The 27,792-nt window shown below is 42.9% G+C and overlaps 1 protein-coding gene and 1 pseudogene across 1 annotated transcript in view; one reads left to right on the top strand and one right to left on the bottom strand.

The window, feature by feature from the left end:
- Window positions 1–27,792, top strand: part of LOC126243607 (putative mediator of RNA polymerase II transcription subunit 12) — a 542,395-nt gene that overhangs the window by 274,476 nt on the left and 240,127 nt on the right. The window lies entirely within an intron of this gene.
- On the bottom strand, window positions 20,799–20,916 carry LOC126210563 (5S ribosomal RNA; annotated as a pseudogene).

Raw genomic sequence — 27,792 nt, 5'->3', positions numbered from 1 at the left:
TACATACTGACGAAACTAAAATGAGCTCTAACATGGAAATTAAGCGTTTCCGGACACATGTCCACATAACATCTTTTCTTTATTTGTGTGTGAGGAATGTTTCCTGAAAGTTTGGCCGTACCTTTTTGTAACACCCTGTAAAACATGGAAGGTCCTTAACTGGCTGAGAACTGGTGTATCCCGATGCAAGGTCAATTTGAAGAAATGGGGTTTCTCTCCAGGAGATGAACTATGCGAATGTGGCGAACAGCAAGATCAACACCTGCTCAACTGTAGAAACCTCCCAGTCCCATGCCTGATGGACGATCTGGTTATCGCCAATGATACAACAGTTCAAACGGCGGAATTTTGGATGTCATATGGAATTTAATCATGTACTTATACTGCCTGTAAACTGATGTCATGTGGAATTTAAACATGTACTTATATTATTTGTAAATTGCTGTCTATCGGCTATGTATGCATGTTATGTTCTGGACACGAGTAAATAAATAAATAAATGTTACTGAACGATGCCTCACGGCTGGACAGAGTACCTACAGTATGGAAAACCCCCAAAGCAGTCATTATTAAGAAATCAGCGGACAGGGATCCTTCAGATCCAAAGACTTACAGGTCAATATGCCTAATAAACACCCTAGCAAAGATTCAGGAGAACCTACTGTGTAAGCGCCTGCAAATACACAGAGCTCTCTGGGGTATGAGCCAACACCAATTCGGCTTCAGGACTGGCAGATCAATAGATGATGCCATGAACCAGGCCCTTCACATAGTTAATACTACAAAACAGAAATACGCCATGGCAATAATGATTGACATTGCCGGAGCATTCGATAATCTCTGGTGGCCCGCACTGTTTCAAAGGTTAAAACATCTGGAGCTACCGCATTCGCAGTACAACAGTTTCCTAGACTACTGTAAAGACCGAGTAGTCGAATGGAAGATGGACAGCCGGAAAGTAATTAAAAGAATTACCAAATGCTGTCCTCAAGGGTCCATCTGTGGCCACATCTTCTGGTACATAACAATCGAACCCCTCCTACAACTTGTGGATGGGGATGACAGGTCAGACGGAATTGTCGCCTACGCAGATGACCTATTAGTTGTAGTCACTGCAAACAACAGAGCCCAGTCAGAAGAGAAAGCCAATGGAATACTACAAAGAATTACATGGTGGTGTCACAACAATAAACTCAGGATAGCCGAAAACAAAACAACATACACATTACTGAAAGGATCACTCCAAAGGAATCCTTCGGTTAAAATTGAGGACACAAACATCAAACGAGCATACGTTACGCGCTATCTTGGGGTACACATAGATGAAAAATTGAATTTCCGCGACCACATAAGGCGTACAACAGACAAAGCAGAAAAATACTACACAAACTGGTGAGGCTAAATTCAAAACAGTACAGATTACCTCTACCAGTCATACGGACATACCACTGTGCGCTCTTCGAATCAGTACTCAGCTTCGCAGCGAGCACGTGGGCACATAGACTGAACGTGGTCACCAAGTGCCCTACTTAGGCTATGTGGAGCCTTCCACACCACCTCAGCGGATGCACAGTGTGTAGTGCTCGGAATATGCCCCATAGATATCACGATCAAATACAGAGCTGCAAGGTACTGGTTAAAGATGGGAAACTAGATAAGGTACACACAATAACTTGTGTGCCAATAGAGAAGATACGTCACCTTAAAAGTTGGCGTTTGGATACATGGCAAGGTGAGTGGGATGTAAGTGATAAGGGACGTAGACTGCTCGGCTTCCTCCCTGACATAAGGGAGCGGTTGAGAATGAGACGTATCGATCCCAGCCGCGGTATGGTACATTTCTTAACCGGACACGGACCTTATCCCACGCACTTAAACCGCGTGAGTCTGAGACAGACACCTACATGCACATGCGGGGAAGAAGGTTCCCCAGGAAACACTGTCATTTTCTACGGGCAATAAGCGAACAATAGATATACACTACCCTTGGATTACACAGATACAGACATAAATATATACACAGCAATAAGAGACGAAGAACAATGGGCACAATTAAACGTACTGACAAACAGTATTTCAAAAACAACACATGACGAGTACAAGCGGACACGACATAACAGACATGCCTATGCGCAACGTGGACAGCGATACTCACAGTGACAGCGAAAACAGTGACAGTGAAGAGGAACAGGAGGAGGAAGCCGAGATGTGACAGTAAGCATAAGGTGCTGGCGATCCAGCCAAGAAATCACCAAATGCTGTACACGGATGGGCACCTAACCATTCCTTGATATCCACCGTCAGTCTCATTCGGTGATGGTACTAAAAAATCTCACTTCTAGCCTATCATTTTTTATAATCTTCTTAATAAACAACAAAATTTATTTATATTTCAACATTAAATTATTGTTATTTTGAAGAGTATCATTCTTTGTAAATGTTGTAGATAAAACAAAAGAAAACTGTAAAAAGATGAAAAACGAAAAATTGTAAGATGTACGACCTGTTTTAAAAATCAGGTAACAGGTCTATAATTGGCAATAAATAAATAAATAAGTAAATAAATAAATTCCCTTGTTGAGTGCCCTTCCTGGCACAAAGTAACAATGCGGACGCAATCGAACCGCGGTATTGACTGTCTAGGCATGGTTGAACTACAAACACAAGCCGTGTGATCTGCTTCCTGGTGGAATGACTGGAACTGATTGGCTGTCGGGCCCCTCAGTCTAATAGGCGCGGCTAATGCATGGTTGCTTGCATCTTTGGGCGGGTTTAGTGACATCTCTGAACAGTCATAGGGACTGTGTGTGTGATACAATATCCACAGTCAACGTCTATCTTCAGAAGTTCTGGGAACCGGGGTGATGCAAAACCTTTTTTGATGTGTGTACTACCTACAGCGTAAACGCGTGCAGATTTCAAGTGTTCCAGAACGTGAAAACCACTGCTCGCTTTCGGCTCTACTTAAACCTCGGCTCCCAAAGATAAGTCCTTCGACAGAACGAAGTGGCACTACTTTTTATGGCCAACTAGTCTTTTGGAGCACTTCTGGAAGGGTCACTCTGGGTCGTTAAGTTGCGTGGCGCTAGCGTCTCCTAACGGTCAGGTTCACCTTTCAGGTGTATACCTGCGCTCGAGAGCGTTCCACTTCCTACAAGACTCAGTTCTAACACAAATACCTCTGCACCTATTTATTACCTCCCGGCTACCCTCGCATCAGACAAAACTGCTATGGAAATTTGCGCACTCATTAATTACTTAAGTTTCTCAATTTCTTGGCTCAGTTGCTTGGAATTATTTAATCTGAGCGATGATGAAGTTTTTGCCATCCCTTGAAGGCATGGCACGGCATAGGCTTATGGTAATGAAGCACCTGTCGTGCGGATATTATAAGCCACAATATTACCGCTGGCCACACAGTTGGGTGCTCACTGTGTAGCCGTCTGGCAAGCCGACCGTTGCCTGCAAGACCGCGCCACTGGTCTCCGATAGGAGAGAGGAATGGGCGGCTTCTAGATCGTCGTCATCTCCCTTGTCTGTCAACGACTCATACCTTGTACGGGGCGGTTGTAATTATTCTCGATACTTGAGAGGGCCCCCGTGAAAAACGAGTGATCGTAGGACAGTGAAACTTTGTGGAAACATTTGTAGGGACATGCTAAAGAGAAATAACGAGTAAATCATTAAAAGATACACATCTTCATTTCAACACGAGAGCGTCGCATGTTCACGTTCCAGGTTACAAACGTTGCTCAGTGTGGCGACCATCTGCGTCCAGGACGGCCAGGAACGGCACTAGAGATACCATTTCACAATTCTTCGCAGCATTTTTCGAAAGGTGGACTAGAGGATGTTCAGCTGTCGTGACATAACTCGTACCCTGCTCGAAAATCACACACTGCGTCCAGCATTCTCAACGATAGTGTCAGTAGCGTCTTCAACAATTTGTGGAGGAATCGGCCGTCGGCCTCTCCCAGTAGCATTCCCCAAATCGCCAGACACTTCGTACTTCCGAATAATGTTCTCCAACCCCGGTGCCGAAAGAGGACCTCTCCGTATTCCTCTAATGCGTAGATATTCGCGAAGAGCAGCAACACTGTTGCTGTGATTTTGATAAAACAACTTAACGAGTTGCTCACCTTGACCAGACGCATTTTAGCTGTCTGTAAATGTAATGCGCAGTGGTGTTTGTGATTCAACGGCCGTACCAATACCGGCGCATAACGGCAAGTCATGGCACTTAACACAAGCTACTACCAACTGAAGTCTTACAGCGCACCGTCCGAACATTATTCGTATCAAGTTCGATGCCATACGGTAAGTAGTGTTCCGTCTACATTGGCTGAGGTGGCGACAGTTTAATTGTAAGCACCCGGTATATAGTTGCTCGGCGGCCGACTGAAGAGGGGGCTGCACGCTGCTAGCGTCGCTTTCCGGTCACGCGCGGGCGGGGCGGCCGTCACGTCACGTGACGTCACAAACGGCAGGCACGCAGCTGTGTTCCGCACGTGCGTGCTGCGGCGCAAACAGAAGCTAGCTAGCCAGCCGCATCTGCACGCCCTCTTGTTCACCACTGGCACCAAAATGGAAGAATTATCGATGATCCAACTTGTCATTCTGTTTGCTGACGCTTCTCCTGGGAAAGACAGCTTAAGCAAGTGCTTGGATCTAAAGCTCTGTTGGCAAATGCCGCCACGAAATCTTTAAGCAGTTTAGAGACAAAATGAAAAATGCTGTACTATCTGATCTGGAGAACACAACGATAGAATGTCGCAGGGACCGCAAAAAAAAAAAAAAAAAAAAAAAAAAAAAAAAAAAAAAAAAAAAAATTAAAAAAATTGGTAGGGTGTGGGGGTGCCCACGGCGGAGGCGCCTTAAAGTCACTGGGTGATAAACTGTGTAACGAAGCTCTGACTCGCAAAATTTACACGTATACTGTGTTGCTAGGCAAACAACTAGCTAAGAAAGAGTGGTGGCACACACCTGAAAAATTGGATCACTATAAATAAAGGCGCCAAGTGCGCAGCAGACTAGGTATTTCGTTTCCTCCGCCCGGAGTTTTTTTCTGCAGGCAGGCAGGCAGGCTGGCCGCTGCTACTACTGCGGCCACAAACACTGTACTCCTTTGTCATTTCCTCCCTAGCAACTGGACACGGGGCGCCGCGCGCAGGCAAATGAACTGGCTGTGAAACAATCTCACGCGGCTCAATTTACATTCGAGACAAATAGCCGCACTTCGGAACTTAGCAAGTGCAGCTGACTTAAGCAGCAGCATTCGGGTGACACAACAACGTCCGTACAAACAGATGAGTCACACTAAATCCATAAAATTAGGTGGCTGAAAAAAGCACGCACTGAACTATTTCGCCAGAGGAAAATTCCTCTTACTGCGGCGTGCTTGAAGACACAAGAACTCAGGTAACGTGTTCACCATAAAGTCCAGTTCTAACTTCTGCCCGGCTGTATGACTCGATTTTTTTGCTATTTCCCTAAATCACCCCTGCCGAATGTTGCAATAGTTCCTATACGAAGGATGCGGTTCAATTCTCTCACTGAGTTAAAAATGACCTCATGGTCAACGAGGTGTTAGCCGGTTGCAAAGAGAAAGCAAAGCGATGCCCAGTGCAGCTTCCCCCTCAGTGAGTTTAATTAAAGAGCTTACGACGAAACACTATCGATGAAACATATTTCTTGTACTACTCTTCCGACCTTTCAAAAATCTTTAAACTCTGTGTTCGAACACAGGAAATACTCTTCCGTGGTTCCAAGCGAACTACGAGGCCTGTTCAGAAAGTAAGCTCCGATTGATTGCCAAATTGAAACCACAGTGAACATCAGAAATGTTTTACTTGTAACAATTAGCTACACCTTTCAGCTACTTCTCTACGTAGTCGCCGTTCTGACTTAGACTTTTGTCATAGCGTTGTACCAACTTTTCAATAGCCTCATCATAGAAGGCAGCCGCCAGTGCTTTCCGCCAATTCTCCACGCTGGCCTACACCTCGTTGTCTGTGTCAAAATGTTGTCTTCAAAGACAGCGGTTCATGTGACCAGAGATGAAACTCAGGGGGAGACAATTGCGGACTGTATTGTGGGTAATCTCACATTTCCATTTGAAAACGATGCAGGAGCATCTTCATTGCCCCTGCAGAATGCGGCTGAGAATTGTCTTGAAGAAGAAACAGCACGACAGTTGTGTAATGTTAGCTGCATAGCTTCAGGCGAAATTTCTCACCAGGCCCTCGTACTTGGCGGCAGACACTATTTTCTAGACATCTTTACGCACTCACTGCGAGCTCAGAAATGAGAAGAGCGACGTGATGCTAACTGGGGTTATACTAGAGACACTACCCAACACATCTGTGCAAAGCTTTATCGGATTTTCATAGTCGTTTCCATTTCGCGACCGATCGGAGCTTACTTTCTGAACGCCCCTCGTAGAAGCACAATAACCCAGGGTTCAAGCAATCGCGGTTTCTTTGTAAATGCAGTCGGCAATTATTATCAAAGATTAAGAGCAAGGTGAAGAAAGCACCACAGATGAGAGGTAGACCGCCAGAGAATCAGCTGACGCTACGTCTGCTCGAGTTCTGCTCACTCAGGATCATGACACCTATTTGGCCTTCCTACGAACATCACTACCAGGTGACAATGAATATTTGCAATGAAAATACGGTCTTCACACGGATATGTCCTTTTAAGTGAAGGAAAAGATACGAAACCAAATGCGCGATAAGAAAAATAAATGGCGTCAGTTTTGTTCTCTTGAAGGAAACGAAATTCATTACTCTCAGTCAGTTTGTATCAGTGGCTTCATCACAAGCCGTGTAGGAAGTGAAATTTAAAAATTTGTATCGTATAAGCAGCAATCATTTGCAGATACTGGCTGCTATTTATAACATTAATGTGCAATTGAACGAGATACAAACGCAAGGCGTCCGTGAGAAATTTAGAATCGTGTTACATCTGTACTAGGTGACTTGCTTTCGTCTACTGTTTCGTGGTTTGGCAGAGACTCCAATACATCATAGTACTAATACTTTCTCCCTCTTATTGCTGACTTGCGGCTAGATGGCAGCTCCAGCAAAGCCAACAGGTGTTAAATGGTTTAAATGAACTGGCGCTGAAATTTATTATATTTTTTGTTCTGTGAATCACAATACAAATACATTTATTTACCATAAAACATAAGCGAAGTTATGAGAAATGTGTCTGTAAATCACAAAAATTTACGAGTTTACGTTTTGCTTGCCCAACGATGAGAACTTAGTTACGTGCAGAGTGGTTACCCAAGTATTCCACTGCTGTGCGTTGCTTCGAATCACAGTCACTATAATCTAAAAATCACGCTGCAGGAAGACATTATTGCGTCAAACGGGCAACAGCAACTACTGGGGTAATAGTCATTATACCGTGACATTTGCTCAGATGTGGACTGTGTCTGGAAAGTATGGAATACAACAGCTCAGTGTCCTTAAAGGAAGAGGAAGGAGCGAGTTCCGCTTACCTACACGCGTTAGCAGTGTTGGAGCATTGCGTAGGTATTTTATTTTCCGGATTCTCGCACGTCTAATCTGACCAGAGTAAAGGTTGTACCAGAACCCGTAACGGGTTTTAGCGGAAACTGTGACGTAGCCACAGTACGTGCGGCAGAAGCGGAAAGTAGAAAATGCGTCTGCAGGGATCCGAAAGGTAACTTCACGACGGTACTCTCGTTATCAACGAAAAGAAGAGAGCCGTGCAAAGGCGACTGGGGCAAGTTCGTTCACGAGCAACTACATCCAGAAGCGATCATTATTTGTCGTTCACGGCAACGGAATACGACGGTGTGGTGTGAGCACTGCAGACGGGAACAGAACATAAAACAGTGTGTGCCTGCGGCACTCTCGGCGAATGAGGCCTCTACTTAGGTTAGCTTCATTTATGGACGGGAGCACAGGGAACACAGGCAGAATTTACAAAGACAATGGGACAAACTGAGTGAGGAACAGAATCGAGTGCACACTTTTGGGAGTTGTGCGAAAATATTACGGTGGCGCAGTGACAGCGAGCGAGGGAAGGAGCCTTAACTAACAGACGATCGCGTCACAAGAGATAGTTCTCTGAGGATACGGGTGTGTGCCACCCATCTGCAGTTCTTCCCTTTTTGTAGAAGACAACGCGCGTTACAGCCAGCACTGCACAAGCGTGAAAGAAAAACGGACTAGCACTGCTCAAGCGTGGAAGGAAGACGGAGTTCTACGGCCCCGTGAACGACGGCGTCGCCTGAGAAGCAGCACAAGCATGGAGGGTGGAGAAGGAAATCAACCGCGTTCTTTTCGAAGGATCTATCCCGGCGATCCAGGGAGACCGCCAAAAGGGGTAAATGCGGATGCTGAACGTTGATTTCAACCACCATCCGCTTGAAGGCGAGTCCATCGCCCTCGCTCCACAGACCATTCCATCTAACAGCATCTCTGGACTGTGTCTATTCCCTAGTGGAGGTAATTACACTCCAGTAGCAGTAATTTTTTCAGACGATAACTGTACGTCACAGCAATGGCTAAAGCCAAATAACCAAATAGGTATATCAGTGATGCGACTCGACGCAGGCGCCAAATACGAGTCGGGTAGGGGCACGAGGCAGTCTCAACACTTGGCCTAAACACGCAGTCCTGCTCCTTCCAGGTGGTGTCCAGATGCGCGCTGCACCGTTCCTTCTGCAGCCAACGTGTGTGCCGGCCAGAGTGGCCGAGCGGTTGTAGGCGCTGCAGTCTGGAACCGCGCGACCGCTACGGTCGCAGGTTCGAATCCTGCCTCGGGCATGGATGTGTGTGACGTCCTTAGGTTAGTTAGGTTTAACTAGTTCTAAGTTCTAGGGGACTGATGAGCTCAGAAGTTAAGTCCCATAGTGCTCAGAGCCATTTGAACCAAGCAAACGTGTGTCTTGTACAGAGTGTTATAATTAAACTTTAGCCAGTATAGTGGTGTAGTGGGAAAACTACTTACCCTATAGGTACCCAACTTTATAGGAATGATGTTCAGACTGTGCGCTGTAGGATTCGCGTTATGAGTAATGCCATAAGGTACCAGTAATGCTACGGCGACGTAGGATTGAAACACAACTATCATTGTGCATCATTGCAGACTGTGTGAATAAACGTCTGGACAAGTTGAGCAGCTGTTTTATCTAAACAACGGCAAGTGGTGCCGCTGCTCTTCGCGATTATCGACGCATTAAAGGAATATGGAGAGGTCCTCTTTCGACACTTGGGTTGAACAACGTGATTCGGAATTTCTAATTAATTGGCGATTTGGGAAATGCTCCTGCGAAAGGCCGACGGCCGATTGCACCACAAATCTTTGTAGAAGTTACTGTTGCCGCGGTTGAAAATGCTGGAAGGAATTCACGATTTCATTACACTCACAGTTACTCCTGACGCAGTCCGCGTCAACTTCGGCGGCAGTCAGATTACTGCTCTAACGTCAGGAGAAGCCTCGGCACTTTAAGGATGTGAAAACTGATCCGCTAACAGTTAGACGGCTTATCTCGCCCCCCCCCCCCTCCCCCGGGGGGCTGTGGACATCTCGCGCCGTCACCACGTAACACGTTTTCTAGTGTTTCTAGAATTTTCACCGCGACAAGGTCTGCAGCTGCGCTGAATTTTTTGAATGATTTCGTGTGCCTTCAGCTGGCATTCTCTTTATTTGATTACCACCGTACAATTTCGGTCTTAAGCCGTTTTCAAGTATCTAAAATGGAAGCTTTATACTTTGGCTGCATTGGTATTACTTAAGATTTTAACATAGGGACAAGTGATACTGCTTTATGAACGATTCTGTAATGGCATACGAGGATGGTTTGAAAAGTTCTCGGAGCGGAATAGGAAAAAGTGCTTACATCACTGAAACTTTGTAATTTTTCAGTGTAGTCTCCTTGTAGATTAATGCACTTGGTCCATCGATGTTCCAGTGCCTTGGTCCCATCTTGAAAATGAGTTTACTCCAGGCCTGCAAAATTGGTGCCAACTCCGGCTATCTATTCTTTCTCTGAAGTGAATCTTCGTCCAGCAAGAAAAATTTTCAGTTTTGGGAAGATATGGAAGTTTGACGCAGCCATATCAGGTGAATAAGGCGTTTGTGGCAACAGTTCATACCTTAGTTGGTGTAATTTTGCCGTGGCGATGGCGCATGTGTGCGGACGCACATTGTCTTGATGGAAGATGACTTTCTTCTTTGCTAAACCTGGCCTTTTTTCGCGTATCTTTTGTTGCAATTTATCCAGCATAGTATTCTCGGTATTTGTTTGCCCAGTGGGGAGATAATCTACAAACAGAATCCCCTTCGCATCCCAGAACACGGATGCCATGACCTTTCCCGCCGAAGGAATTGTCCTTGCTTTCTTTGGTGGCGGGGAATCAGCATGTTTCCACTGTTTGACTATTCTTTTGTCTCTGGGATATAGTAGTGCACCCAAGTTTCATCTGTGCTCGCAAAAAATCTTCTTCGTTCCTCCTAAAACGGCCAAACATTTTTCCGATTATGTCCATGCTCGTGCGTTTTTGGTCCAGCATCAAGAGTCGTGGCACCCATCTTGCAGATAATTTTTTCATTTCTAATTCTTCAGCTAAGATGTGATATTCCCTTTCAGATGACATCTGGCAAGCGTGAGAAATTTCACGCACTTTCAATCGGCGATCCTCCATGACGATTTTGTGCACTTTTGCAATGATTTCTGGAGTAGTGACACATCTTGCCCGACCACTGCGCGGATAATCATCTAAGCTCTCCCGACCAAATTTAAATTGATTTGTCCACTTGGAAACAGTTGAATATGAAGGACAGAGTCCCCCAGTGTATTCTGGAAATCGGCATGAATGTCCTTTGCTTTCATACCTTTCTTTACGAAGTACTTAATCACTGCTCGAATCTCGATTTTTTTCCATCTTCGCAAGTCACTACACGGGAACAACAACAAAGCCATGTTACCGTCGGAGTTCTCTTCCAAGAGCGCTGACGTGGCACGTGTTTACAGGCAACAGTGCAATGAATATCACGTGAACAACACGTTGCGCTGATCTCTCGTGATGATTCCGAGAAATTTCCAAACCACCCTCGTATTATGCCATGTACGCCCTTGCTCCAATTACTGCATGTAATTGTCACAAAGTACATTAGGAATAGTTTTTACTATTTTAGGAGCACGCTATGTTTTCCAAAGATCTTACATATAAGATCGATGTTTTTAACGTACTTAGACTAGCAAGATTATGATTATTTTATAGAAATTTTTTCTTGAAGCTATATATGTCTCTCTTCACAATCATATACACATCAAAAAAAGTTTTGCATCACCCCGGTTCCCAGAACTCTTGAAGACAGATGTTGCCTGTGGATATTATATCGCACACAGAATCCCTTTGACTGTTCAGATATGTCACTAAACCCGCCCAAAGATGTAGACAGCCATGCATGAGCAGCGCTTATTAGACGGGGGGATCCGACAGCCGCTCAGTTCCAGTCACTCCACCAGGAAGGAGGTACACAACTCGTGTTGTTTGTATTTCAACCATGCCTAGACGGTCAGTACCGCGGTTCGATCGTGTCCGCATTGTTACTTTGTGCCAGGAAGGGCTCTCAACTAGGGCTGTGTCCAGGCGCCTCGGAGTGAACCAAAGTGATGTTCGGACATGGAGATGTGGTTTTCATGAGCAATCAAAAGGTCGGAAATGAAGTTTATGTTGATCTCTGTTCTAATTTTCTGTACAGGTTCCGGAACTCTCGGAACCGAGGTGATGCAAAACTTTTTTAGATGCGTGTATTTAATTGTCGTTCATCATTGGAGTAAATATGACTGTATGCATTTTTCTTTAAAATAACTTGTTAATATTTGCTCTTTTATTGTGGGAACACGTAGTGTGATGGAGAATGAGTTGGAGGAAAAGGTGAGGCGCAAGAAGTGAAATTAAATTGTGGGAGGGATGAAGGATGTGATTTTTTCAGTTATTTTATATATTGTCAGTTTCCAATATTTATTTCGTCATTGAGCAACAGTTAATTTGTGTTAATGCTTTGTGTATGTGGAAATTTTCTTGATAAAAGGGGTAGGTTTCTGTCTTTATTGATTCGCATGATGTTTGCATCTTTTTCAGTATTCCTTGGTCTGCTGTATTCTTGTTTTAGATTATCTGCCAATGTTGATTGGTTTGTACCATATTTCACTGCTCTATGTCTACATTATATTGTTTGTTTTATAAGCAATGTTTATGCCTTGTTTTTTGAACATCTTACCTACTTTGTGTGAATTTGTTGTGGAAGGCCATTGTATTTCATTTTTTGTAGTAGTGCTGGTTGTATGTTTTGGTATGGTTTGGTTAATTTTTTTGATATATATATATATATATATATATATATATATATATATATATATATATATGCGCCTTTATTTTTATGTTTATCTGCCATTGTTTCTTCGTCTCATGTTCATGAACACACAGATGAAACCATTAAATTTTTACAGGTAGTAACTCGACAAAGTTATTTTGAATTCAATCAAGAACACTACATACAAGGAGGAGGTTTACCCCCAGGTTCGCCTGTATCAGGAGCAATAGCCAACATTTTTCATGAATCATATAGAAAATTAATATTTGAAGACACAATAACAAAGAAAAGCTACTTCATCATCCTATTAGTTAAGGTACATGGATCACATAATATGCACGTTAGATGAACCTAAAAATAGAATACAGCAGCTACATGGAGACATAAATACTGTATACAAAAAGATGAAGTTCACAGTAGAGAAGAACAGGAAAACTCGCTCAGCTCTCTAGACATAGCCAAAATAAGACAATAACACACATACATTTGACATGTACAGAAAACCCTCAAGAACTGCCACTATCTTAAATACAACCTCAAATAACATACAGGGTCAGAAACAGGCTGCAATCGGATACATGTTAAACAGGCAGAACAGGATCCCCCTAAACACTTAAGATTTCCAAAAAGAGTTGGCCATTATAAAAGAAATAGCATTAAAAAATTGACAGAAAGAAGCAATGGTAGACAAACTAAACAGAAAAATGAAAACACAAATAATGAAAAAAAAAACTGACCAAACCACACCAACACGCGCAACCTGCACTACCACAAAAAACGGCATACAATGACCTTCCACGACAAATTCACACATAAAATAGGTAACATATTCAAAAAACAAGGCATAAAAATTGCTTATAAAACAAAGAACTCAGTACAAAAGCACAACCCAAAACTGAAATCAAAACCAGACAGAAACCGACAACCTGCTTTCTATCTATCAGGTCAGTTGCAGTGTTTGTGAAAAAATATATATTGGAATGATTGGCACGACATTGACCCAAGACATAAAGAACACATCAGAGCATTGAAATACGGTTCAAACCATTGAACATTGGCCCATCATCTAAAACAAGAATATCACGGACCAAGCAGTACCAAAATAAATGCAATCATAAATTGAAAAAGGTATGAACATCATAAAAATCAGCAAAGACAACACATCCTCTCTTTCCAAGAAAATTTCGACGTACACAAAGCATAAACACAAAAATATAGTTGCTCAGTGACCAAATAAATATTGGAATCCAGACACTATATGAAATAACTGAAAAATGTTACATAAAAAGAAACTTTCTCATCCTTCACCCTCTCCCAACCAACCCCCGGCCCACTCCTCCCCCTTAATTTCATTTCACTTCTTGCCAGTCACCTTTTCCTCTGACTCATTGTGTGTCACATTGCTACACAGTTTGTCCATTTATCCTTGCCTGTCCCTCCCCCACTTATAAAAGAAAGAAAGAAACAAAGGATGCCACTCAATGACTATTCCTTCTGTACTCTTACACAGTATGTAAATACACAGCAACAAAATTAAAATTAAATAACATACATACAATTCACTAAAAAACAGTTATGTCAAAGACAAAGTATTCAAAAAGTTATGTTGGCAGTAGTACAAAACACAATACACACTTAAAAGTATACAAATAAACAGTAAAGAGTGGCGTGCGATAAAAACATAAGAAATGCGTAGTTCTGCAGAGCAACGAAAAATTAGACTGCAAGCATCACTGTCTTGTGAAGAAAAACACCAAAGACGTGCTAGAAGACGCTGTTTCCTGATGTAGGCAAGAAACCAAGCATAAATCACCGAAGTAAAAACGAACAAGTTTTTAACGAACTATTTTTCGATCTTAAAAACAAATGTAATTGTAAATATGTTAAATTACAAACCACGTATGATGCCTTACCTCAATAGAGCGAACCGCGTCTGGTGGAAAAGAAAACAAGTGTTTTCTTGTAGTTATAAAGACGGAACAAAAATACCGTCAGGAATTGTAAAGCAACTACGGACAATATGGCCACACAAATGAAGAATTTATCTAATACATACCTGGAAATGCCTATTAACTTCTCATTTCTCGTCCCGGTACGCAGCGTTTCCCACACACCACTGCCCGTGTGCTTTGCAAAGGTTGGTCTACTGTGGAGAAGGGGGGGGGGGGGGAGATCATGTCTTTCTTCGCGCTTCTGTCATGAAATTGCAACTGTCCGATGTGCACGGTGCATAGTGAACATGTAACAACATTGCAGAAAAACATAAACGTTTATTCTTCCTTGCAAACAGTGGGTATTGCACAAGTCTATAAATAAACGATACACCTAATGAGTGACAGAACCGTTCCTGGCATTGGAACAGTTGCTGAATACGACTGGTCGTTCTTCCTGCCGTGGTTATTGCTTCTGTGCCCCGTTGTTTCCTAGCAAGTGATTGACCTTCATTGTTGCTGCTACTTTACAACTTTTTTGTGATTCATATGTAGAGTATGTCGTCGTTTTCGTAAAAGTACGTTTCTTGTAAAAGCTAGACGCATGAGTTGAAATTTAAGTGAGAATGCATAAGTGCCACTTCGGCTGATTATTCAGCCACAGTGCTAGATTTCAGCATGTCTGATTATCTCCTTTTATCTCTATACATTCCTGTCTGGGACACAACATTCTTTTATCTCGTGTAGAGGTCCGCTGTTGTTGAGGGAGTTCCCGAGTACGATTAAGTTCAATTTGACATTTGTTTCTGTCGCCTTGGTGATATTTTATTTCTTTGAGTGTATTTCAGAAGTTCGGCGATGCATTAACTCGCTCCATCCCAATGGAGAACGAGATTGACGGTAACAAATTTCATGAGGCATTGAATGTATCACGCACGAAAGTTATATATTATCTATAACTGCTCTTAGATGCATACAACACTTCCGTCTAAGGTGACTCCATATAATTAATCTTACTGCTTGTAGACTCACCGGGAACATATTTCGCCTGAAGGGAGACCACTGCTCTGCAACATAGCTGAATAGTCCGTAGAAACACGTGAAGAAATAAATACATGAAAAAACGTTAACTGCAAAAATATGTTACTGTTCTATTTGTCCCTGAGGGTAGCAACTAACTTATTTTTCATTTAAACACAACATTTCGTTTTATTTGGCACACCATTATCAACGTGCTACGTTTACTGATGCCACACAGTTACAGTACACTTCTGAGTTCTTTGGTATTCCTGACTTTGAGTGAAGATGACAATTAATAAGTATAATTCGAGTTAAATGAAAAAAGTGCTCAAATAAGGAAAAAAGAGAGAAAAGGTGCTACTTTATTCAACTAATAGAACGATTTTCCTTCCTCTGGTCTAGTTTATTGAATTACGAACAAGTACATCAAAATATCACTCATCAAAAGAAGGAGAAACCATAAAGCTGTACTCCAAGACATTAAGCATCTCTACATTTTTAAAAGTAAATCTGTTTCTGTTAGGAGATAGAATGTCTTTGTAGACGCTAAAGCTTATTTCGACATCCACAGAAACCAGTGGTGCAAACCTTGTATTCACTCGGAATGGCAACTCTACAGATGTGGCGAATTCCTCTATTCTTCTGAAGACTGGACTCAAGTAACCTTGCGCATGGATTGTTCCAACCAAAATGCTACCAAAGTAACGTACTGTCTAAAATCTAAATGAAACGAATGTAATGTTTTGTGTGCCCTGCGATTTAATAACAGAATCGCAAATTGCTTGTAAAATACGTTAACCACGAAGAGTATTGCTTTTGTGATTAGTGTTGTCAAAAAAAAACATCCAATCTCTTAACTGTCGCACACTAGCTTACCGCCCGCTGCTTCGCTCGCGTAGACTGTGTGGCCGGGAGAAATTTTTTGTTTTTATTTAATGGAATTTTTGTGTTGTTCACAAATTACAACATCTAAGCTTTTCACGGTAATTCTGGCAGCTGGAGCCCAGAGGATTTGTTAATCGTACCTTGTGCCTACTTGTGGATTATTTCCATAGCAGTTCTCACCGCCTAACAAATACTTCTTTATATCTGACGTAGAAGTGGAATACCAATTTTCATAAATTTTGCGTTATAATTTTTAAAAAGTTTTTTGATGTAAACAGGTATTTTCTTAAAAATTTTCATCCTTTAATGCATTCACTTAGGCCTTGAATTTCCAGAAACACTGAAACGTGTACTTTTTAATTTATAACCGAGAAGTTAAATACCAATTATTATAGATGTGGCCTTAAAAATGCTTTATTTATTTTGTAAAATAACTTTTATCCTCTAGTGGTTGAATTTCCAAAACTGTTGAAACATGTATTTTTTATTTTCTGACTGAGAAACCAAATACCAGTTTTTGTAGCTCTTGGTTCAAAATTTTCTTAATAGCGACATAATTTCAGAAAGCCTATCATAACCTATTTCACTTCTTTAGGAGTGGAATTTTGGACAATGCCTCCGTAAACGATGTTGTCTACAATACAAGATCCATCCAGACCCTCTCCAAATTTCAAGTTTCTACCCTCACTGGTTTGGGGCTGGGCGATGGTGAGTCATTCAGTGACTCAGTCTCACCCTGTTGCACTCCTTAGGGGTTGAATTTCCAAAAACAGTGGAACACCTATCTTTTCATCTCTAACCGAGAAGCCAAACAACAATTTTAAAAAATGATTTTGCGGCGAAATATTTTCATAAAACGTTTCATCCGCAGTTTCACATCTTTGGGGGTTGAATTTCCAAAAACAGAGACATGGTTACGTTATATTTCTAACAGAGAAGCCAAATACAAATTTTCATAGGTTTAGCTTAAAAATGCTTGGATAATGAAATACTTCCATAAAAACGTACATCCCCCGTCTCACCCCCAAAGGGGATGAATTTCCAAAAAGTAGTGCCCAACGAATTTTTATCATTTCTAACTGAGAAGTCAAATTTAATTTTTCATAGATTTATATTTAAAAATGCTTTCACAATAAAATATTGTCATAACAAATCTCATCCCCTATTTCACCGCCTAGGGGTTCCATTTTCAAAACCCACTGACACAGGGCCGGCCGTTGTGGATGAGCGGTTCTAGGCGCTTCAGTCTGGAACCGCGCTTGTGCTATGCTCGCCGGTTCGAATCCTCCCTCGGGCATGGATGTGTGTGATGTCCTTAGGTTAGTTAGGTTTAAGTAGTTGTAAGTGTAGAGGACTGATGATCTCAGATGTTAAGTTCCATAGTGCTCAGAGCCAACACTTTCGCAGTTCCTTAATAATTATATATATTATATATAATATAATAATATAATATATATATATATATTAAAAAAAAGCTTTCACCCACCATTTCACTCACATAGCGTTAAATTTCCAGAAATGCTCAAACACTTATTTCTTTATTTCTGATTGAGAAACCAAATGTCAATTTTCATAGGCCTAGCTTCAAAATTGCCTTAATAGCTACATTTTTCGAAAAAGGCCTTCATCACTTATTTCACCTACATAGATTTGGAATTTTGAAAAATCCCTTCTTAAAACGACACGTACCCTGTAAGACCCACACCTTCTGCAAATTTCAAGTTTCTGTCGTTAACGGTTTGGGCTGGGCGGTGATGAGTCAGTCGGTAAGTCAGGACATTAACTTTGTGCTCATCAAGACAACGGGAAGTGCGAATGAGGTGGCTTAACAGGTGGAACTAGTTTCTCAAGAAAGAAATAGCTCACTCTTACTACAGTGAGGTTCTCTCCCATAGACTATTTGTTCTGCAGTAACTGACACGCTGTTGCGTCTGAATTTCTTCTATAAAAAAAGCTAACTGTGCTTGAAATTTGTCGTACGTAACTGTCACAGACCTTACGCTTTGTAGTGGAAATGTACAATATTAAGAGCCTCGTATATTTTTTTTATTGAACAGGAAGCAGTAATATACTGTAATGACGGTTTTAATTTGTTCAACAAAGTAGCTTTGTTATAGTGGTTTTGGATAGAACTGTGCCACGCCTCGAACAGAGAAGGTGCCTGCAACAGTGAACTGTCCCGTTTTCCCAACGCGAAATTACAGAGGCGTACGTCACGGAACGAACCCTGAACTACTGGCTAAGTCACAGGGTTCTAGGTCTGCGTCAGTCCGACGTAGAAAGGCGACTCAGAACCTTACAATGTTTCGACACAGCCAAAAATTGACCTACGAGGTCTCTTATGTACATCTAACGTTGCGCGGTTTAGAATCTACTTGTTTGCCAGTATCTGGGAGTTGACGTGTTGCCCTTGGCGATATTGGGCGGTGTGCGGAAAAGAAAACAGCCCAGACGTCAGCAGCGGTGCCTGGCCAGCTTAGCATCCAGTTGGCCGTGTAAACAGTGATGTCACCCGCACAGGCGGAGCACGCGCCGGCGGCGTGAATCCTGCGCCTGCGCACACGGGCCCCGCCCGACGCCTGCGGCCGTGACCGAGGGGGCTCGAGGTGATGCCAGGACGGTTCCTAAGGGAGCGGCCGATTCCTTGCCCATCCTTCCCCATTTCCAGTTTGTTCTCCATCTCGGACGATCTAACTCTGGTCTTCCTTCCTTCCTTTCTTCATTACCTTTCTCTAGGGTTTAAGCCCTCGCCTCCGCTTTTTTGGTGGCTGAATTGCTGTGAAACTGTACCCTCTAAAGAGAGGAAGCTGTTGAAATACTGGTACTCGAAAGATAAGTCGCGAACATAATTTGGCGATATATATTTTTGATCGTGATGTTGGGTGGCAGGAAGTGGTCACGAACGCGGATGTCAAGGCGCCTTACACAGTGCTTTATTATCCGTATGCCTGTGGAATATGTCAGTATCTTATCTTCCTCTAGCCTGTAAAACGTCTTATCCAGTCATTTATTGAGGTGCATGCAGTGCTATTACTCGCATACATTACACTTTTCCAAATGGGAAAAAAATGGTTCGAATGGCTCTGAGCACTGTGGGACTTAACTTCTGAGGTCATCAGTCCCCTAGAACTTAGAACTAATTAAACCTAACTAACCTAAACATCACACACATCCATGCCCGAGGCAGGATTCGAACCTGCGACCGTAGCGGTCGCGCGGTTCCATACTGAAGCGCCTAGAACCGCTCGGCCACTCCGGCCGGCCTAAATGGGAAAGTTGTTACAGGAAAGGTTCTAGGACCGAATAGAATCAATTTTATTTTTTATCTTTTTTTATTTATTTGTTGTTTTTTTTTTTAATTGCCCACTGGGTCAAAGGGGGGCACTACGCAACAGTAACCTGGATCAAGTTCCATGTATCTTGTTGTGTCTGACGTCGGGATATTACAGCTACTGTTACTCAGTTTGATGGAGATGAAAACATCAGCACCTCCACTAAAGGTTAATAATAATAATAATAATAATAATAATAATAATAATAATAATAATAGAAACCACGTCGTGACGCTTGAAGATACTGCCTGGCTCCGCTGTCATCTACTTCAGACACAATCAAGGAACACAGTTGCTAATACTGCAGCCATCTAGTCAATAAGACTGACATTTGACATACTTGTAACCCGTTCGAGAAAAAAATAATGTACAAGTTCGGCGGCTGGGATATCGCTGGAATGTATTCGCTAACATTTCCACACAAATCGGAGCGAGGTAGCGAAATGCTCAGAAGCACTGCATCTCCATTCAGAAGGAGTGCGGTTGAGATCGCCATCCGATCCACAGGATTTCCCATTGTTGGCTTAAAGAGTTGAACTCCCATGTGTAAATCAGGTCCAAACTCCTTCATACAAATGAGTTAATATGTCATATATTTGATATTACGCGTATACGGAAGAAAAGGTTTGAAATTATGTTTAAAGTTTGTCGGAAGTCGCCAAGTGTTCTCACTATCAAACACTAACTGAGTACAGTGCGGGTAATTTGCGCTCCGCTTAAAGCAAAAGCTATGTTTGCTCGGGTGTCAGTGTTTCTGACGTCATCTCCGCTGAACTGTGTGTCGTACAATGATATAATTTTTGCAGTTGCATTCAGCGGTATTCTGTGTAAATTAAAACGTTATGTCTGATGCTCAAGTTCCACGGCATAAAAAGCGAAAATATAGTAAACGTCACACTTTTTGCCTCATAATGTTATGGTGTGTGTCAGCGAAAAATGTTTAACAAAGGTTTCAAGTTGTGATTAAAGTTTCTTGGAAGCCGGTAAGTGCGATCATTCTCAAATACTGTACGAATGTAGTCTGGGTAACACAGCACCACGAGTTACGCTGTCTCGAGACATGTACTCACTCTGTCTTCAGGCCACGAGTGGCCTACCGGAACCATCCGACCGCCGTGTCATCCTCAGTGGAGGATGCGGATAGGAGGGGCGTGTGGTCAGCACACCGCTCTCCCGGTCGTTATGATGGTATTCTTGACCGAAGCCGCTACTATTCGGTCGAGTAGATCCTCAATTGGCATCACGAGGCTGACTGCACCCCGAAAAGTGTCAACAGCGCATGTCGGCCCGGATGGTCACCCATCCAAGTGCCAACCAAGCCCGACAGCGCTTAACTTCGGTGATCTAACGGGAACCGGTGTATCCACTGCGGCAAGGCCGTTGCCCGAGACATGTACACAAGTTCGAACTTTAATATTTAGCTTATTGTGTTAAACCTTTTAACATTAGATTATTCCTGTTAATTAATAGATTATGTCAGCATTTTAAATTTTCAAATTCGGTTGATCATAAGAAATACTGGAAAATAATTTTATTCCTCTTGAAACCATTAAGTGGGCAAGCTGCAACTAGGTCCACACACCTTGAGCCATGGGCCGGCTCAGCCATTTCGCAGTATGCTGGGTGATTCAGTCGTCCCTACCGACGGGTTTATACAACCTGTAAAACCTTTAAAAACCGTGTGGGAGAAACACATTCTCTGGCTTGCTACACGCAAACTGTTACTTGTAGAGAAAAAATAAATAGGGCCTTTTTTCACGAAACACAATGAAGTTCACTTTTGTACTGGGATGTGATTTCACTGAAGGCCACGGTTTTCTAGTTACTGAAGAAAAGCGTTCGAACGTGACCTTCACATGCACCTTCACCCCCACACTCGTCCCTCACCAGTCAGGATTTCTAGATATGTTTTTCGCGGCACTTCCTCCTGCCACTGCACGAAAATTTCCATCTACACCACACATTTTCGATATTCGACATTTTTTGGTCTATTTTTATTGGGCTATTACACCGCCAGTATAGTCGGCTGATGAAAAAAACTACTTTTGTAAACGTTACGCTAAAACTAATTCGTTGATAGTTTTATCCTAAAGTAACCCTTACGAGCACAGTTGTTTCGTGTTGAGAAAGCCTGATGAACGTAATTTATTTTCTGCTGCTAAAATTCACAAAATTACTAGGTAAAATTTGCGCAAATCTCAATATTAAAATTTGTACGTTCCCAACAAAACCAGCTGCGTAGTAAGGCCAGTCAGTAAAAAATAAAAAATACTAAAAAAGGCTCGAGTGTGGGAAATAACTTGTGCAGTGTAGTAGTAGCCTTTTTTGAGTGGTGACAGGTAGTGCCATGAACAACACACTAGATATCCTGACTGTGGGGCAGGGGGTGCTTTTTGAAGGTCACATTTGTACGATTTTCTCGACCAACTACGGTCTCTAGTGAATACTAATTCTGGTAATTTCCTACAAAAAGGTCCGGTTAATTTTTTCCGTAGGACTAACAGTTTGCATGTAGCGAGCGAGAGAATGTGAAAATCTCGCTCGTGGTTTCTGAAGGCGTTGCGGGTTGCATAAAACTGAATCACCCCTCTATCCGTCCGTCATCCGCGGTGCCCTCCGTCTTTCAGCGACATCGTCGATGGCGAGAACAGAAACCTAATCTTCCTAATTCCCTTACAAATCACAAAGTTGGGATGACGCTTAACCGGTGGAAGTATTTGTGACGCGCCTGTAGTGTATGGACAGCTGGTGTTTGGTACTCTAGGGGGAGTTATTTTTTTTATATATCCCACAGCGTATGTAGGAGCGACTGAAAAATATTTGGTCCTATGTTAATACCACGATACAAATTTGAGTGCGTTACTTTGGTGTTGATTGAACAAGCTTTATTGCGTTGCCGGTAAGGATATTTCTGATTGCAGGAAACTCAAAGTCGGCTAGTATTCTCAGCTGCCCCGACTTTCTTTCATACTTTTTGGTGGCACCCTAATTGCTAGACTTTTTATCTGCAGCGTAACACTGTATGTTTTGTAAACCGTTGCTTCGATGATTGAGCGCCATGACAGTCGAACTCGTAATTCGAAACACTGTCGTTGTTCGCTCCGACTTGTGACTTAAACTATTTGTCCCTTTCATAAATCTTATAGTGCGATATACCAGAAACTTAAATAGTGTTAAAAACAATTCTTTCGAGGTAACTCAGCTGTGATACGGTTGCACACAGGTTATCCTTCGCGTGGTGGACTCTACTGTTGAAGCTCATCCAATAATGTAACATGTTACGAAATTCTCAGTAGTTCGATTCAAAATCCTTGCCAATAAGTGAATGACGAAACGTTAGCACTACAATACAGAATGTGACTGCATAGAATGAGTTTTCTAGTTATTCCATAACACTAAAAAATTCGCTAATATTACTGATCATACGTAAAGAAATCGGAACGCGCATGTTGATAATGCGGAACTAAAAACTTTTTGTTTATATAATTGTTAAACCGACTACTGCTCTCATTGCGTAATTGAATTCATTGTAAATGCGTCCTGAAGTTAGTGACTAATATTGTAAAAAAGCTGTTCATTACCGTATAATACACAGTCGACGAGATTCTGTTCTCCCAGAAACAGTGCACTAACTATTTTGCTTTGCGCTGCGGCGCCTGCTTGGGTCGCGATAGAATACTAAGCTACACGATAAGCACCAGCCATCGGTCCTAATCTCCAAGGCTGAGCGCACGGACTGTCACTGAGGGTTTCTTTAAACTGATTTTGTTGACAGTGATGTTTATAGAATAGCAACGGGCCATTACTTTTTGTGAAAAAAAGATGAAAATGTGTCAATATTGAAACTCCCTGGCAGAGAAAAGCGGTGCGCCGTACTGGGCGCCGAACCTGAGACCTTTGCCTTCTGCAGGCAAGTACTGTCTCGACTGAACCACGCCAGCACGACTCGAGAGCTGTCCTCACAACTTTATTTCCGTTAATACCTCGACTCCTACCGTCTCAATATCACACGAGTTCTCTTGTATTCCTTACTGGAAAAAGTCCCCAACGCTGTGCCTAACCCACGCCTCCGCAACATAATTTTTTCCTTCAAGGTATGCAGCAGAACTCTTGTGGAGTTTGGAAGTTAGAACTATGAGGGCGGGTCGTGAGTCGTGCTCGGATTGCTCAGGCGCTAGAACAAAGGTCCCAGGCTCGAGTCGTGGACCGGCTCACAGTTTCATATCGCCGCACACTCCGCTGCAGACTGACAATTCATTCCGTGTGCACATTAATTGCCAATTGAATAAGTGTGTCGAGGAAAAGCGCAGTGGCTACCGTAACGGTAGTAGGTGAATGTGACGGGTTAAAGAGGAAAGTAAGTAATTACGTCACACCGTCCGCACAGAGCGGCCGTGTGACGTATACAGAAACGTCACCAGGGAAGTGTTCTCGGCGGCAGCGCCTAACCCGTGCTACGGCGATGGCAGATTCTAAAACTGAGTGACTCGTTAATGCCGAATATCTTCGACGATGGTAAGAAATTGCTCCATATGGCCACTTCCGCATACAAAAGAAATTGATACATTTTTACAGCACAAGGTAATAAACTTTAAGCCCTTCGTTCAATCCCCCATTACGTGTACTAGTGGGGCACAAACATTACCGAATGAACGGGCGTGAATTGTCATTCTTCTTTAAAGACGACGCTCGATCACATAACGCCTGAATTATAACCGCACAGGCGAGTGTTGAACCCCTTGTCGTGTTCCGGACCACCGGGATGACGCAGTAGTGAACAGACTGGGAACTTTGTGGGAATATCTGGGTTGAAATCACCGTTTAGACTTTCTAGTTTAGGTTTTTGTCTGGTTTCCGTGCTCTTGTGAGGCAAATGCTCTCTCTCGCAATGTGAACAAGTTTGAGGCCGGTTCTCCGCCCAACCCCCTCTTTCCCAGCATCATTGTGAACTCAGCTAGTGCTACGCCGATAATAACGTAGAAATTGACGTAGCTCCAAATTTCTAATTTTTGTTACTATCTAAACTTTCTTTGCCACTCTTGCCTCCGGGGATCTCCGGTAGAAAAAATGATACAGCTGCTGCAGTCAGGTTTGTACAAACAATTTCGGGAAAAAGTTGCACCAGTTTGAGACTGCAACATGAACGTCTCCAATTCGGGTACATAGTATTAATTTTAAATCTTAGCATTAGCGCATGTTAAAATTCAGTGTGTACCGATTGTCCCTCCAAATAGTCGCCAGGCGCATTTTCTCTGTTGTTCCGGCCGATATTAGCAATTAAGTTTTTTCAGAGTGTGGCTGCAGTCAGCTCAAACAAATACCGATCACCCCGTCTTCCGCGCGACGCACCAAGTGTTGACGGAATGCGTCTTGTTTCCTGTTACAAACAAAATTATGACTGCAGAGAAAGGTTATGCGCCCATTCGATGGAGCGGTCCCAAATTCGTCTGGTGCAATACCGGTGTCATCAGTGTATATAAACATGGAGATTAACCAGTACTCCAGAAGAGACTGTGCAGCGTTGCTGCTTGGCAGTAGCAGGCAACGCAGGCCAGGCCAATGCGGTCGCCTTCCGTCGACACAGTGCGTCGCGCGAAAGACTTGGTGATCAGTATTTGTTTCGGCTGATTCCAGCCACACACTGAAGAAATACCTGCTGAAACATCAGACAAAATGCGCCTGACGAGTCTTACGAAGAACATCATGCATACTACTTACTAATTTGTGTTTTTGTTGCTAAACCTTCCTCGTTCAGATACGAAAATGATGTATAGCGTCATTGCTTTGTACCGTAAATTGTTTTACAGCGCAGTCACCTAAATTATCTGGAACATGCTACTGAATAATGAAATAACGTATTTTAAACAGTTACTTGTTTGTGTTAGGTTTAGTCCCAACCACAGAAACTCTTTGAGATTGGTTAAGACACCTTTACGCCACATAAATTTTCGTGGCTGGGAGATCTCTTTAGAGACGTAGGCAGTGACGTGCTCGGTGGCCCGCCGTACTTCTCGTGTTGTTCTCTGACATTGAAAGGCCGAGCGAGTATAACACTTCCTTGTTGCATCGCGTTCGTGATGCAAAATCGTATTGAATTGGAAAGCTGCTTAGCCCTATTCATCCGGCTTGCTTATAGTACAGTAGTACAAAATTAGACCAGTAGTTTTGTGTGTCGACACCACGTGCTGTGACCTAGAAATGTGTCACGTTCACAGCACCGCCGTTTCTTCTGTAAAACCTTTTTGCTCGTTTTCCTCTGTCGTTTTATTGTGCCACGGTCTCTTAAGAAGTTCAAGTTTTTTCACCTGCTGTATTTTGAACTTTTTGTTGCGTCTGCTTTAATTACTTAGGACGATAAGGCAGCATTATTAATTTAGCAATGAATCTGTTAACGTCCATATCGCAGTGTGCGAAAAAAAAAGAAAAAAGGCCTAAGCGAAACATATTTAACGGAATTAGAATGGCGACACCGCCTAGCAACAAGTGTCACATTGGACTGCACAGTGATAAGGTTGTATAACTCGAGCCGTGTGTAAACAGATAAACGGGTGAGCCGTTGCTCTTTGCCCAGAGATTATAGAGCGTAAAAATGAGTGCGATAGCGGCGTAACGAGATGCTGCAGCTGGCAGACGGCGGGGCGCCGGGCGGAAGCGGTTCGTGTCACGTCGGGTTGGGAGTGGGCTCTTCGCGTGCTCCTTCCGCCGTTCCTGTCCTCTGCTGCGGAATCGACTGGTAGGCCAGCAGCTTCGGCGGAGCCAGGTGGTGGAGGGTCGCGGTGCAGATGACGAGCCACCGAGCTCAAATGCTTGGAGTCCGTATGCTGAGGTCCACGTTTTTCCATTTGATAGCTTGTGAGGCACCGTATACACATAAAGAGGTTGGTTGTGTATCTCGATTGGAATCAATAAATAATATACATACAATAAAAGATTCAACGGATTAACGACGAGGGCCGGTGTGCCGGCCAGCCTGGATGTGGTTTTTAGGCGGTTTTCCACATCCCTCTAGGTGAATACCGGGCTGGTCCCCACGTCCCTCCTCAGTTACACGACTCACAGACATTTGAAGCACATCCGCACTTTTCCGTGATTTCCACTGGACGCAGACAGATGGGGTACTCTGATTCCGTCCCGGGGGGGTACGGGATGGCGGCAGGAAGGGCATCCGGCCACCCCTTCCCATTAACATGCCAAATACGATTTAACCACGCCAACCCCGCGCAAAATGTGGGACAAAGGCGCAAGCGATAGAATACAATAAAAGATTCAACACAGAAATATAAGGAAACAGAAACATTTGATAAAGACACACAGGGAAAGATACTCGCGAACGACACTGAAGTAGAAAGGCGATGGGCATAATTACTAAACTGTGGCGACACCATTGAGTCTCTTCCATGTGAGAAACCAAAGACTGTAAAGAGCGAGTTAGAGATCCCCAATGAAGAGGGAACTCCACAAATAATCAAAAACCTCAAAAAAAAAGAGCTAATAAGGAACGGAGGACCGGTACTGTATTAAAATACTTACAAAACTGTTAAAGAGTGTTTGGGTATACGAGAGATGGCCTAACCACTGGAAAATGGCCGTAATCAGCCCAACACTAAAAAAGAACGATTCCTCGGTAAGTGATAATTACAAAGGAATTTCACTCCTTAATGTAAGCTAGAATATTCTGTATCATTGTCTATTGAAGAGAGTGATCCAAAATTGCAGGAATAATAGGGGACTATCATTGTGGTTTCAGAAGGAACAGATCAACTATAGACCACCTTTTTACGCTGTGGCATGTAACTGAGAAAGGTTGGGAACATAACGTTGACATTCACATTGTTTTTGTAATTTCAAAAAAGCTGATTACAGATCAGGAGCACAATCGCCAATGTATTGTTAGTGTTTGTTTCCATAAAATTTAAAAGAGATGGTACAAATGTGTTCAGAGGAAATTTATTGCAGAGTAAAGATCGCTACAGGAATATAAGAGCATTTTGGAGTCAGCATTGCTCTTAGACAACGAGATGCATTATCTCCAATACCTTTTAATTTAATTTTAGAAAAGATAGGCAAAGAACACTAAATATGAAACCACGCTGGAAGAAAGATGGGTAGTATCACAAATAAATCTGCTTGCATCCGAGGACGATGCTCCAGTAAGTGGATAGCAGAGAGGACCTATTGCAAGAAAATCAGGGTTACAAATTAGCGAGCAGAAGACTTAGTACATGGTCACGAGCAGGTCAGACAATGATCAAAACCCATTG

The sequence above is a fragment of the Schistocerca nitens genome, chromosome 1, assembly GCF_023898315.1.
Source record: "Schistocerca nitens isolate TAMUIC-IGC-003100 chromosome 1, iqSchNite1.1, whole genome shotgun sequence".
In the NCBI taxonomy this organism is placed as follows: Eukaryota; Metazoa; Arthropoda; class Insecta; order Orthoptera; family Acrididae; genus Schistocerca; species Schistocerca nitens.
Note: the sequence above shows the minus strand (reverse complement) of the source record. Positions and strands in the feature narration are given on the sequence as shown.